Genomic DNA, 13,234 nt, shown 5'->3' with positions numbered 1-13,234 from the left:
GGCCGCTCTCAACGCCTCGCAACTTATCATACACCTTTCCCTGAGGCAGATGCAGAAAAGTCAGGCGAGGAGGCTACGTCAACGCGGTGATGGCCTGAAGTCTGAGAGTAGCACAGACCTCTCAGAAAGCAGGGGACCCAGCGCCGAGAACATCACGGTGGCAATGGGTCATGTTGATGCCGTGGAAAGGAGATTCTGGACACGGGAAACAAGCACTGAGTGGTGGGACCGCATAGTGCTGCAGGTCTGGGATGAATCCCAGTGGCTGCGAAACTTTCGCATGCGGAAGGGAACTTTCCTGGAACTTTGTGAGTTGCTGTCCCCTGCCCTGAAGCGCAATGACACCCGGATGCGAGCAGCCCTGACTGTCCAGAAGCGAGTGGCCATAGCCCTGTGGAAGCTTGCAACGCCAGACAGCTACCGGTCAGTCGCGAACCAGTTTGGGGTGGGCAAATCTACCGTGGGGGTTGTTGTGATGCAAGTAGCCAAGGCAATCGTTGATGTACTGCTGCCAAAGGTAGTCACCCTGGGAAACGTGGAGGCCATCATAGATGGCTTCGCAGCGATGGGATTCCCAAACTGCGGTGGGGCCATAGATGGAACTCACATCCCTATCCTGGCACCGGAACACCAGGCCAGCCAGTACATTAACAGAAAGGGATACTTTTCCATGGTGCTGCAAGCACTGGTGGACCACAGGGGACGTTTTACCAACATCTACGTGGGATGGCCGGGCAAGGTTCATGACGCTCGTGTTTTCAGGAACTCTGGTCTGTTTAGACGGCTGCAGCAAGGTATTTACTTCCCGGACCACAAAATAACTCTTGGGGATGTGGAGATGCCTATAGTCATCCTCGGGGACCCAGCCTACCCGCTAATGCCCTGGCTCATGAAGCCCTATACTGGCGCCCTGGACACTGAAAAAGAACTCTTCAACTACCGGCTGAGCAAGTGCAGAATGGTGGTGGAGTGTGCTTTTGGACGTCTCAAGGGGAGATGGAGAAGCTTACTGACTCGCTGTGATCTCAGCGAAACCAATATCCCCATTGTTATTGCAGCTTGCTATGTGCTCCACAATCTCTGTGAGAGCAAGGGGGAGACCTTTATGGCGGGGTGGGAGGTTGAGGAAAATAGCCTGGCTGCTGATTACTCACAGCCAGACAGCCGGGCGATTAGAAGAGACCAGCGGGAAGCGCTGTGCATCCGGAAGGCTTTGAAAGCAAAGTTCCTGAGTGAGCAGGGTAACCTGTGACTGTAAAGTTTGTGTATTGAGAAGCTAAACCTGCCCCCGTTTCTTTACCCAGTTAATGTTGACTATCCTATCCAGTTACATACCCCCTTCACCCCACTTCCAACACACGTTTCAAAATAAAAATAGTTCTACTTTGTTAAAGCACACCGTTTTCTTTAATACTGTATTCGCGGGAATTTTTTAAAACTGGGACGCAGACTGTGGTGCGGAGCGGGTGTACTGTAGTGGCGCGAATGCAGCTTCTAAACTCAAGGATTGACAGGCTCCGCTGCGGTGGGATGGTTGTTTCAACGGAGCCTGTCACCCCTCCTGATAGGGACTGTGTGTATGGGGGGGTCTATGTGACTTTGTGGCAGGGGGAGGACGGTTACAGATCCCCTGCTGTGTGGCTCTGTGATCCTGCCTAAGGACCGCCGCTTAAGATCTGTAACTGCCCTCCCCTGCCACAAAGTCACAGAGCAACCCACCCCCCACCACATAACATGAAAACAACCTCCCAGACTAACCAGGGTAACTAGTCACTGCATCACTGCACTATGTATGTGCCCTGCTGCTGTGCCTGCCCCCGACTATATACCCTGCCAAAGGTGACTGTCCTGTCGAATTACCAACCCCCTATCCCCCCCTCCTCCAAAAGAACATGATGGAAACAGTAGTTAACAGAAACGTATTTTTTATTATCAACCAAACATGGAACTGGGAAAGTGAAAATTGGACGGGGGCTTGTGTCAGGCGGGAAGGAAAGAACTTGTCAAATTTTGGGGAATGAGAGCCTTCTGCTGCTCGAGCTCTCTGCAGGGGTGGAGTGAGAGTTAGCAGGGACTCTGCCGCCTCTCCTTCTGTGCACTTTGGGTGAGGGGAGTATGGGACTTGGTGGCGGGGGAGGGCGGTTAGAGATGGACTGCAGCGGGGCTCTGTCCTCCTGCCTCCGTTCCTGCAGAACATCCACAAGGCGCCGGAGCGTGTCCGTTTGCTCCCTCATTAGTCCAAGCAGGGTTTGAGTCGCCTGCTGGTCTTCCTGACGCCACCTCTCCTCCCGATCCATGTTGGCTTGGTGCATTCGGGTCAAGTTCTCCCGCCACTGGGTCTGCTGTGCTGCCTGGGCTCTGGAGCAGGCTATAAGCTCCGAGAACATGTCCTCCCGTGTCCTCTTCTTCTTATGCCTAATCCGCGCTAGCCTCTGGGAGTGTGATGACAGGCTAGGTTGTGAGACAGTCGCAGATGGGGCTGTGGGAATGGGAAAAAGGGAGTGAATTCCTCAGAAAGATAAATGTAGTTGTGAACAAAGAACATAGTCTTTCTCTGTGAACAAGACCATGCACAGCACCTATCACATGCGCACTCAGCACAAGGTCGAATTCTCGGCCTTCGCATTCAGTGCCTGGGGTCTTCTAAAGCACATTTGAGAAGCCTCTCAGGAGAACGGAATTTCTGTTGCAGGCAGACATGGTAAGCCGTAGACTTGTGGCAGCTTAAAACTTTAATATTAGCAATGGCCTCATTTCACATTGAAATCAATGTCGGTCCCTGCTGCCAGCAATTCGGCAAGCAGGAAGTCTGCTCCTGTCCCACACCCTCGCGGCTGTCCCCGGGAACGATCCCTTTCGGCTGCCCCTCTCCCGCCTCCACCGCGTGGCTGCAAACCAGCGGTTACAGTTCTGTAAAGGAACGGCAAAGCAGTCCCAACACTAACATTCCCCTACCTCATTCAAAGCAGGTCATCATGAGCGACATCACCCTCATGAGGATCTCTGACAGCGAGAAAGAGCGAATGCTCCGGGAAAGCCTCCAAAGACCAGGGCCGTATGCCGCCATGCTGTGCAGAGCAATGATTCCAGAGTACTTGCTTGTCTCGTGGCGTGGCAACGTGTCCTACTACGGAGGACCCAATAAGGCCGCTCTCCCCAAGAACCTAATGCAGCGGATTTCCAATTACCTCCAGGAGAGCTTCCTCGAGATGTCACAGGAGGATTTCTGCTCCATCCCCGGACATATAGATCGCATTTTACTGTAGCTGCTGTAGCAGTGACTAACCAGTAGAGCGGCTTGGGCAGGACAATCATGCAAAACCGGACATTGCTAGATTTTTTTTCAATAGTTGCACTGCCCATGACTGAACCGTTAAGCTAATCAAACTAATCATGAGAAACCCATTTTTTAAATTGTTAATATTCCTGTTCTGTTACAAATAAATGTTTAGATTTTTACAACACTTACTGGCTGATCCTTCCCCAGATTCTGTGTCCGGGGTAACGGCTGGGGAGGGTTGGTAGGGGATCTCTGTAAGGGTGATGAAGAGATCCTGGCTGTCGGGGAAATCAGCGTTGTGAGCGCTGTCGACTGCCTCGTCCTCCTCATCTCCTTCCTCATCTTCCCCGTCCGCTAACATGTCCGAGGATCCAGCCGTGGACACTATCCCATCCTCAGAGTCCACGGTCACTGGTGGGGTAGTGGTGGCGGCCGCACCGAGGATGGAATGCAGTGCCTCGTAGAAACGGGATGTCTGGGGATGGGATCCGGAGCGTCCGTTTGCCTCTTTGGTCTTCTGGTAGCCTTGTCTCAGCTCCTTGATTTTCACGCGGCACTGCGTTACATCCCGGCTGTATCCTCTCTCTGCCATGTCTTTAGAGATCTTCTCGTAGATCTTTGCATTCCGTCTTTTGGATCGCAGCTCGGAAAGCACGGACTCATCGCCCCACACAGCGATGAGATCCAAGACTTCCCGATCAGTCCATGCTGGGGCCCTCTTTCTATTCTGAGATTGCACGGCCATCACTGCTGGAGAGCTCTGCATCGTTGCCAGTGCTGCTGAGCTCGCCACGATGTCCAGACAGGAAATGAGATTCAAACTGGCCAGACAGGAAAAGGAATTCAAATTCAAATTTTCCCGGGGCTTTTCCTGTGTGGCAGTTCAGAGCATCCGAGCTCGTACTGCTGTCCAGAGCGTCAACAGAGTGGTGCACTGTGGGATAGCTCCTGGAGCTATTAGCGTCGATTTCCATCCACACCTAGCCTAATTCGACATGGCCATGTCAAATTTAGCGCTACTCCCCTCGTCGGGGAGGAGTACAGAAGTCGAATTAAAGAGACCTCTATGTCGAACTAAATACCTTCGCGGTGTGGACGGGTGCAGGGTTAATTCGATGTAACGGCGCTAACTTCGACATAAACGCCTAGTGTAGACCAGGCCTTATAGAGGGCGAATCATTTCTGGGTTTTCCCTGCATAAGCTTTATGTAGTGTAAAACGGATTGATCTGGGTTTAGACCCCATTGGGAGTTGGGCATCTGAGTGCTAAAGACAAGCACACTACTGTGAGCTGTTTTCAGGTAAACTTGCAGCTTTGGGACAAGTGATTCAGACCCTGGGTCTGTGTCTGGAGCCAGACGGGAGTGTCCGGCTTAGCAAGACAGGGTACTGGAGTCCTGAGCTGGCAGGAAAAACAGGAGCAGGGGTAGTCTTTGCACATTGGGTGGCAGCTCCCAAGGAGGTTTCTGTGATCCAACACGTCACAGCCATGGAAAGATTTAGTAAGAGCAAAACAAATGAAGGAGTGTGTGTGTGTGTGTGTGTGTGTGTGTGTGTGTGTGTGTGTGTGTGTGTGTGTGTGTGTGTGTGTGTGTGTGTGTGTGTGTGTGTGTGTGTAAAAAAATCTAGCCAATAGGGGAGGGATGTGCAGAGAAGTAGAATAGTTTCCGTTGTTACATGGGTTCTGGAGTCCCCCTTCCAAGGTCTGTGGTTTTACAATCTGATTATCTGTGGAATTTCTTTATCGTATATCTAAATGTGTTTCTGTGGTTCTTGTGACAGGGGAGAACCCACAAAGGTGACAAAGTAAATTAAGCAAATACTGAGCTGTCTTCTCTAATGTCATCCTCAATAATTTAGGCTACAAGTAACAATAGTAGGATTAAAATCTGATAGAAGCGGTGTTATGGGAGAATGAAACTCAACATTACTGCAACCATTTTGTATCCAGCCACTGTTAGCTGAGAAGCAAATACCATAGTGTTAGGACTCTGAGAGGCTAGGCCAAATAGCTGCATGGTTGCAATTTTGCTAATCCAAATGGGAGGATGGAACAGTTAATGGAGCATGAGACTGGAAGGGAGTGTGGGGATAGGCAACCTTGGCTTTGAGCACCCCTGACATAAGTTGAATTATGGCTAGAAATGCTTTGCTGATAAGGAGCAATTTGCTGAAGGTAGGGAAATTACTACGGTGACTAGTAGGAGTCACTAAGAGTTAGCAATAAAACTTTAAAAGAATACACTTTGGAGCAGTTCAGAGGAGCTTTTATTTGGGGAGAGACTGACATCTTCTCCCCAGCAGCTGGATGTAAGGAGCCCCCCCTGAAGCACAGCTGTTGATCACTTGAAACCATTTCTGACTTTGGGTAACTATGTTGGGGATGCTCTAAACCTATTGCTCTTGCATGCATGTGTGTGCTTGAGATTCAATAAAGAAGATGATTTGGGGGAAAGCACTCTTGTTTGTATCAGTCATTTATCAGAGGGAGGTCCTGTCCCCCCATTGATTCCTGACTACACCTGGAGAAAACAGGTTAAGTTACCACAGCTTTGGGTTTGGAAAACCCTGGATAACAGTGGGAGTGTTTTTTAAAGTTACGGTTCCTTTTAATTTCCTCAAGTTTTCTGTTTTACAGTTAACTTTGGCTGGATTCTTAAGAGGCTGGGTAGCCTAAGCAAAGGTGATTGTACAGGGAATTGAAGTATAAGAACACTGTTTGAGTACTCTTCTGTTCTAACCAGAGGTTGCCGAGGAAGATGATTCTGTAGTTATGCCTGCACGACCTCTCCAGGCAGTGGCTATTCTTGTGCAAAATGAGACCTTCACTGGGTAGGGCAAGACTAATGCAAGTAGGAAACACATCCCAGTCAGTCAGTGGCCCAGGCCACCACGGACAAGAACAATAAACCTGACTGCCTTCATGACAAAATACAAGGCTCCATTGATTTTTGTTTTCTTATGTCACTCGTGCAATCTCACTCCAACTCCAGACACACTATTCTGCCTGTGCTTAAAATAAGGAAAAGAATGGGAGAAGGGAAGTTCTAATTTCTCTAACTCCCGAAAGACAAATTGCAAAATTGAATGGGGGCCGTGTAGACCATTCCTCTAGATTGTTTTGAGGGGTGCTCAGTTGAATCAGTTATAGGCTTACTTTCAATAGGTGTAAAAAGACAAACTTTGACAGTTTATAGCTTAACAGTGGGAACAAATAAGTGCTCCACTACAGTCATAAGTGGAGGTCAATAATAGCTCACTAAGACCACAACTATGCTTGGTATGACCCTGACTTCTATTGTCAAGCTTGCTTTCCTTGTGAGAACACGAGTTCCTGAGGTAAATTCCAGCCCTAATTTCTATGATGCTGTAATGCATTAGTGAAGCTAGGCTGTACCGCAGGAATGTCCAACTCATGCTGTGGACCGCGCTTAATTCCACTTTTAAATAGGGTGCAGAGGCCAGGTTTTATATTCAGGACTCCATACTTGCCACAACAGAAAGCTCAGCACTGAGTAATACAACTGGAGTCAGGTGTGTGCACAGCTTTCCCCAGGGCCCTTGCCACGGGGTGGAAGGTAGAGAAAAGAGCCTGGTTAGGGGATAGGATGTACATATCTGTACATATCTGCTTTGGTGCTGCAGTAAGAGGAAGGAGACTGAGCCAGAGGGCAGCAGAGGCCAGAATTAAAACTGACCAAGTACCTTGGGGGAGATAATGTGCAGATCAGTGCTGCTGTGTTTTGAATGCACAATGGAAGAGTCGGAAAGAGACAGCTCACAGTGCAACTCTAGCAAGGCCAAGCCCTAAGGCGGTGGGGCTGGAGTAGGTGAACAGACAGAGGTGCTGGAGAACACAGCCAAGCAAGGCAGGGTCAGGGAGTCTTTCTGAGAGGCGCTAATGAGAAGCAAGTTCTGTTGGTTGTTCTGATGGGTCACTTAGAGCTGAGAGTGGGTGAATTATTCAAAGTAGGCATTTCCTGCTGAGAGCAGGGTCTGCTTATAATGGCCTTCCCGCTTATATTGTGAACACAGGGCCAAATACTTAGCTGGTGTAAATGGGCATAAACCTAACTTCATCTAGTAGAGCCAGTTTTACCCCAACAGCGAATTTGAGACCCACTCTTTGCACTGTCCTTTGATTCTATCTCCACCCAAGCTCGGACTTCAGCTTCTTCACATTACACAGGGACAGTCGCACCCCCCTCCCCTCCCATTTTCACCTTGTGCCAAAAGCAACATGATTTATGCTTCTCTGGGCAGCTATCTTGCCTCTCTCCTTCTAAATTAAGTCATTCCATTTCCCGTATCCAAGTACAGACACAAATGTTGTGTAAAGTACACATCTCTGCCAAATACCTTTTGTGTCACTTCTTTTGTGCTCCAGGGCTAAACCCTTTCTCAGGAAGTGTCAGCCCAGGAAGAAAAATCTGCAGCGCTGTTTGGTTTTGGCCCTTCAGTCCTTCAGCTGCTTTTGTGTGTTCCTAAAAACATTAAAGACCAGCCCCCTGACAGTTTTCTTTGTAACTGACTAATTCAGCCTTGAAGTGACACTTTTAGTACAGTGAGATTCAGGCTGGTATTAAGACTGCCTTTAAGTATATATGTGTTGGAAAATGCACATGAGCGGACACGCCAAAAGGCAAAATACTGTTTCCACTTGCAGCAGGAGAAACTTTGTAGAATTTCGCTCCTGCTGTAATAAACATCTAGCTTTGATTTTTTTTTTTCCTTGAGTCAATTGAGTGCTTGTCAAAGTGAGGGGAAAATAGCACAGAGCCGGAGCAGCTACACCTACGCCCAGGGCACACTCCCCTCACCCAGCTTTGTCAGCCTCTTCACTCCTGAGCTGAGTATTCCCCCACTTCTCCTGGCAGGTGCCCCTTAATTCTATCTAGATTACACCTTTCTACTTAACAATTAATCCCTCCCTTCACTCCCCAGTTTAGGGAAAATAAAAAGTGATTCTTGCCCGTGATGCTCTTGCCTACTTCAGTCCAGGGACTCTGGTGTGTGGAAACAGCTAGTCCAGCTGAATTTTGCAGGGGCTTGGTGAATTGCATGAATAGGGACTAGGATGAAACCCACTAATAGTCACTTTGCTCTAGATCAGGGGTAAGCAATCTATGGCACGCGTGCTGATTTTCAGTGGCACTCACACTGCCTGGGTCCTGGCCACCGGTCCGGGGGCCTCTGCATTTTAATTTAATTTTAAATGAAGCTTCTTAAACATTTTAAAAACCTTATTTACTTTACATACAACAATAATTTAGTTATATATTACAGACTTATAAAAAGAGACCTTCTAAAAATGTTAAAATGTATTACTGGCACGTGAAACCTTAAATCAGAGTGAATAAAAGAAGACTCGGCATACCACTTCTGAAAGGTTGCCGACCCCTGCTCTAGATCCTGAATCTGGGTCTCCAAAAGCACAAGGGAGAGGCTGTCATCCACCGGCCCTCTGCGTTCCTTGAGAGTCCTTAACGCAAATGTTCATAGACTCATAGACATTAAGGTCAGAAGGGACCATTATGATCATCTGGTCTGACCCCCTGCATGCTGCAGGCCGCAAGACCCTTCCCTGGACTCTACCGTTGAAGTCCCCAATCCTGTGTTTTAGTGACTTCAATCGGCTGAGACCCTCCTGCTAGTGATCCCTGCCCCATGCTGCGGAGGAAGGCGAAAAACCTCCAGAGGCTCAGCCAATCTACCCTGGAGGAAAATTCCTTCCCGACCCCAAATATGGCGATCAGTAATACCCCGAGCATATAGGCAAGAGTCTCTAGCCTGACCCTTGTTGGCCATTATGCTGTTCATGTACCATTGCTTGGTTTTCCTTGGCTACTATGTTTTATCATTAAACCATTCCCTCCATAAACTTATCCAACTTAATCTTAAAACCAGACAGGTCCGTCGCCCCCACCGTTTCCCTCGGAAGGCCATTCCAATATTTCACCCCTCTGATGGTCAGAAACCTTCGTCTAATTTCAAGCCTAAACTTCCCCCCGGCCAGTTTGTATCCATTCGTTCTCGTGTCCACATTAGTACTAAACTGGAATAATTCCTCTCCCTCCCTTGTATTAACCCCTCTGATATATTTAAAGATAGCAATCATATCCCCCCTCAGCCTTCGCTTTGTCAGACTAAACAACCCAAGCTCCTCTAATCTCTTTTCATACGACAGGTTTTCCATTCCTCTGATCATCTTAGTCGCCCTTCTCTGTACCCGTTCCAGTTTGAGTTCATCTTTTTTAAACATTGGAGACCAGAACTGCACACAGTACTCCAAATGAGGTCTCACCAGTGCCTTATACAACGGAAGCAGGACCTCCCTATCTCTACTAGATATACCTCGCCTAATACATCCCAAGACCGCATTGGCTTTTTTCACCGCCACGTCACATTGCCGACTCATAGTCATCCTGCGGTTTACAAGGACCCCTAGGTCCTTCTCCTCTTCCGTTACTTCTAACCAATGCGTCCCCATCTTGTTAATTAGCACCAACATGGTTTGGTCTTTAGTTTGTGGCTCTAGCCAACAGATCAACATGTGCAAGTGTTCCAGTGTGATTTGTATGGAATGGACATAGTCCTTGTGTAATAACTGCTTCTCCCTGGGGATGGAGATCAATGGCGGACTTGAGGGCTATTTCCTTACAAGCCTTTTGGGCTGGCTTCAAAGACTCCAGAAGGGCTATATGGTGTCACTAGCCACTTCTCTGGGGAGTTTCTACTGTATGATTCTCTACTTGTTTTTGCAACATAGACCTGTTGCCATAATGATTAGCCCATTGAAAGGAAACCGTTATAATTGCTGTTCATGTTTTGGCTTATATATCCCCGGATCAACTTAGAATTGGGAATACATTTAATTTTAATGAAGCAAATTTCATTTGCGTGTATAAAACATGTTCTCAGCTTGTTCATCACTGAGGCATCTTAGCCAGTTGGGTAAATGCAGTATGTCAAATTTGGCTCTTATGCATTTGTATAAAAATACATTTTACCCATAGATGCCTTAGCATCTAATGTTACTTGTGTCATCTGTACCTTTCTGAATAGCTCTCAGATTTCATCTTAAAACTTGTTAATTATTGGGAAAATGTATGCACCGGTAAGTTGATGGAAGCATTGCAAAAGTTAGCAACCAATATTGCTAATATTACTCACGAGTATTTGATTAATTCTCTTTGGTATCTGTGACCATGCAAGCTGTGAACGCCTCAGACTTCATGAACTACACAGTGTTGGATCTGGGTTATTACTTGGATGGGGGACCTGGAAAAATCATTTGCTGCAAGAAATTATGCTAGTGCTTCAGTAGGCAGCGCTCTTCCCTCTGGATGTAGCAATGAAGCCGAGCATGATGTCGAGCGGTGCTGTTTCAGATGAGAGGTAAAACCAAGATTTTGACTGCTAGTGGCCATTGCAGATCCTAAGGCCATTCCTGCAAGAGTCAAAGCGTTCACACTGGTGTCCTCAGTTCCTGCCCTAAACTTATGTAAAGTTGCTGTGTGCTGTTAAACAGGAGTTACTTTGCTCCCCAAAGGTGGCTGCATTGTGGGAGGGGTATAAAAGACCCACAGTACAGCTGTGGCTGGCCCAGGTCAGTTGTTTTGGATACGGGCTGTGAGGCTATGAAATTGCTTTGTAAACATTTGGGTTTGGGCTGAAGCCTGGGCTCAGAGAGCCCAGAACTGGGGAGGGAGTCAGGCTGACCTGTGCTCTGAGACTCGGTGGAACAGGTTTTCTGACACAGTGTACACATACTCCCTGAGGGTGCTCAGTGCTGTGCTCTCCACTCCCATTGAAGTCCATATATGGGCAGCAGCTCCCATAAGATTCCTTACACCTTACAGGGTTGTGCCTGAAGTCCAGCGCTAAATGACACATCAGCAAGATTGACAGACCTGAAATGTGAATTCCTAACTAACCATCTTTCAGAAGTTCTGACCAGATCCTGAAAAATCTCTCAGACCCACGAGCTGGATCATGATTAAAATCCCAGTTCCCCTGGTAGGTGGAGAACCCCCCAACAAACCCCAAGTAGGCAGATGTATGTGCTACAACACCTGGCTTATGTGTCACTGCATGACGACTCATTGCTTTGGCTCAGAAAATGAGAATTAGTTTTTCGTAAACTCCTACCAGTCATTTGTTTTAGTTTATGGGCAATAGAGCTTCTCTGAGACCCCACTATGACACACGCTACCTTAAAGTAGCACCCTATAACCCCCATATTCATCTTTTATATATGGTGGTGATATTTCATACAAGGCATGTCAGGTGAGAGATCATATGGAAGGTTGTGATCTGCTGAAGCCCATTGTTCTGCCAAGGTATGTATATCATTGGTCTGTATGAAGTTTGAGATTCTGTTACAGTTGTTTTTGAACTATATTGTGAATTTGGGAGTCACCCACTGCTGTTTCTCCAGTAACAGTGAGGGAGGTGATCCACAGCCGGGTGGGGGTTGGGTGACCATGGATCAGCCGTGGAGTTGTGATTTACAGTTCTGTAGGAGAGTTGCGCAGTCACCACACACTGCGCTTTGCCCAACTCTGGGACTCAGCAAAGCCCACCAGGACATGTCTGGGCTAGTCTTTTCCAGGGTCATGCACTGAGGGTATAAAGTGGGGGACAGTGACATCATGCGATTACCTCTCTCCTCCTTCACCTACATTGACGGGATCAAGAACGTTGGGAAGACAAAGACTTGAACTGAGGAGATTGGTCCCAGGCTGAGACCATTGCTTGTGTGTTTTGCACCTTGTGCTATGCTGTGAAATGCATTCGTACAAATATATGGTACTTTCACATTACCCAGCCACTGACTTCATAGCTTAGGTCGTGCTGCTGTGATTTGGTTTCTGTCCAAGTAATTTGAATGCTCACTGCAGCTAATTTTCCTATGTTCGGTACGTCACAGTTATCAGTGCTTCCTCATAGGGTTTGTTTGTTTTCCATGTAACAGGTAATTATTTCCTTAACTGATTTGCATATTTTACAGTGTATTTCACCATAGTGGTATGTCTGTTGTGGCTACACTGTACTCGCTGTCTGGTGGAAGTCTGACCACAGAGTAATTGCGTTGCTGCGTTTACAGTGAATATGTCGTTACAGTCCACTTTCCATCACATTTTACAACTGGAGTTAAAGGGCCACTTAGGGAGTGGACAACCATGAAGGAAATTGCTCAAACAATGGTGAATGTTACACCAAGTCTTAGTGAACACTTAAAAGCACTACAAGTCTAACTATTTCTGTTAGGGGAGTGATTTTCACTTTAAAAGAAAAAGTTATACTGGTAAAAAGTCCTACTATGGATGTAGTTATAGTGGACAAAAGATGACTTTTGCTGGTTTAACTTATTGCCCAGCCCCTACAAGAGTCACTAGAATGCTATAAGCATCTTTCTGATATAGCTGAGCCCACAGTAGGGGAGACTGTATAACGTTCGCTCTACTGCTGTAGTTAAAGGGAGTACAACTTTTCTACTGTAAACAACTCCTGAGACTCTGATCCTGTGCTGTGCTGAACACCCTCACTGCTCAGGGACTGTCAAACTCAGTAACAGAACAAACAACAGGCACAAAGCATGGATGAAACTAAAATCAGCGATGTAGTGCTTAGAGTCACTGCATGTTTTCCGATTGACATTCTCCTTTGTGCACTTGGCTGTGTTGTTTTATGGCCCTGCTTGTCTCCCGCACTAGATCATCCCCCCCCACCCCTTCACGCCATCGGGACAGGAATGAGAGGAGAGAGCAGGGCGAGGGTACTGTGCATTCCTTCAGGGTAAAGTAAACGCTCCTTGGCCCCCTCACCTAGGTGAGGATGCAGTGACCCAGCGCCGGGAGAGGGAGGATCCTTGTGTGAGGCAGGAATGCGTTACTCATGAGCACAATCGCACACTTTGATCTTGAGCCACCCAGAAGTTTTACAACTTCA

The sequence above is a fragment of the Malaclemys terrapin genome, chromosome 4 (assembly GCF_027887155.1).
Source record: "Malaclemys terrapin pileata isolate rMalTer1 chromosome 4, rMalTer1.hap1, whole genome shotgun sequence".
In the NCBI taxonomy this organism is placed as follows: Eukaryota; Metazoa; Chordata; order Testudines; family Emydidae; genus Malaclemys; species Malaclemys terrapin.
The sequence above is the reverse complement of the archived record's forward strand: the minus strand, read 5'-3'. Positions refer to the sequence as shown.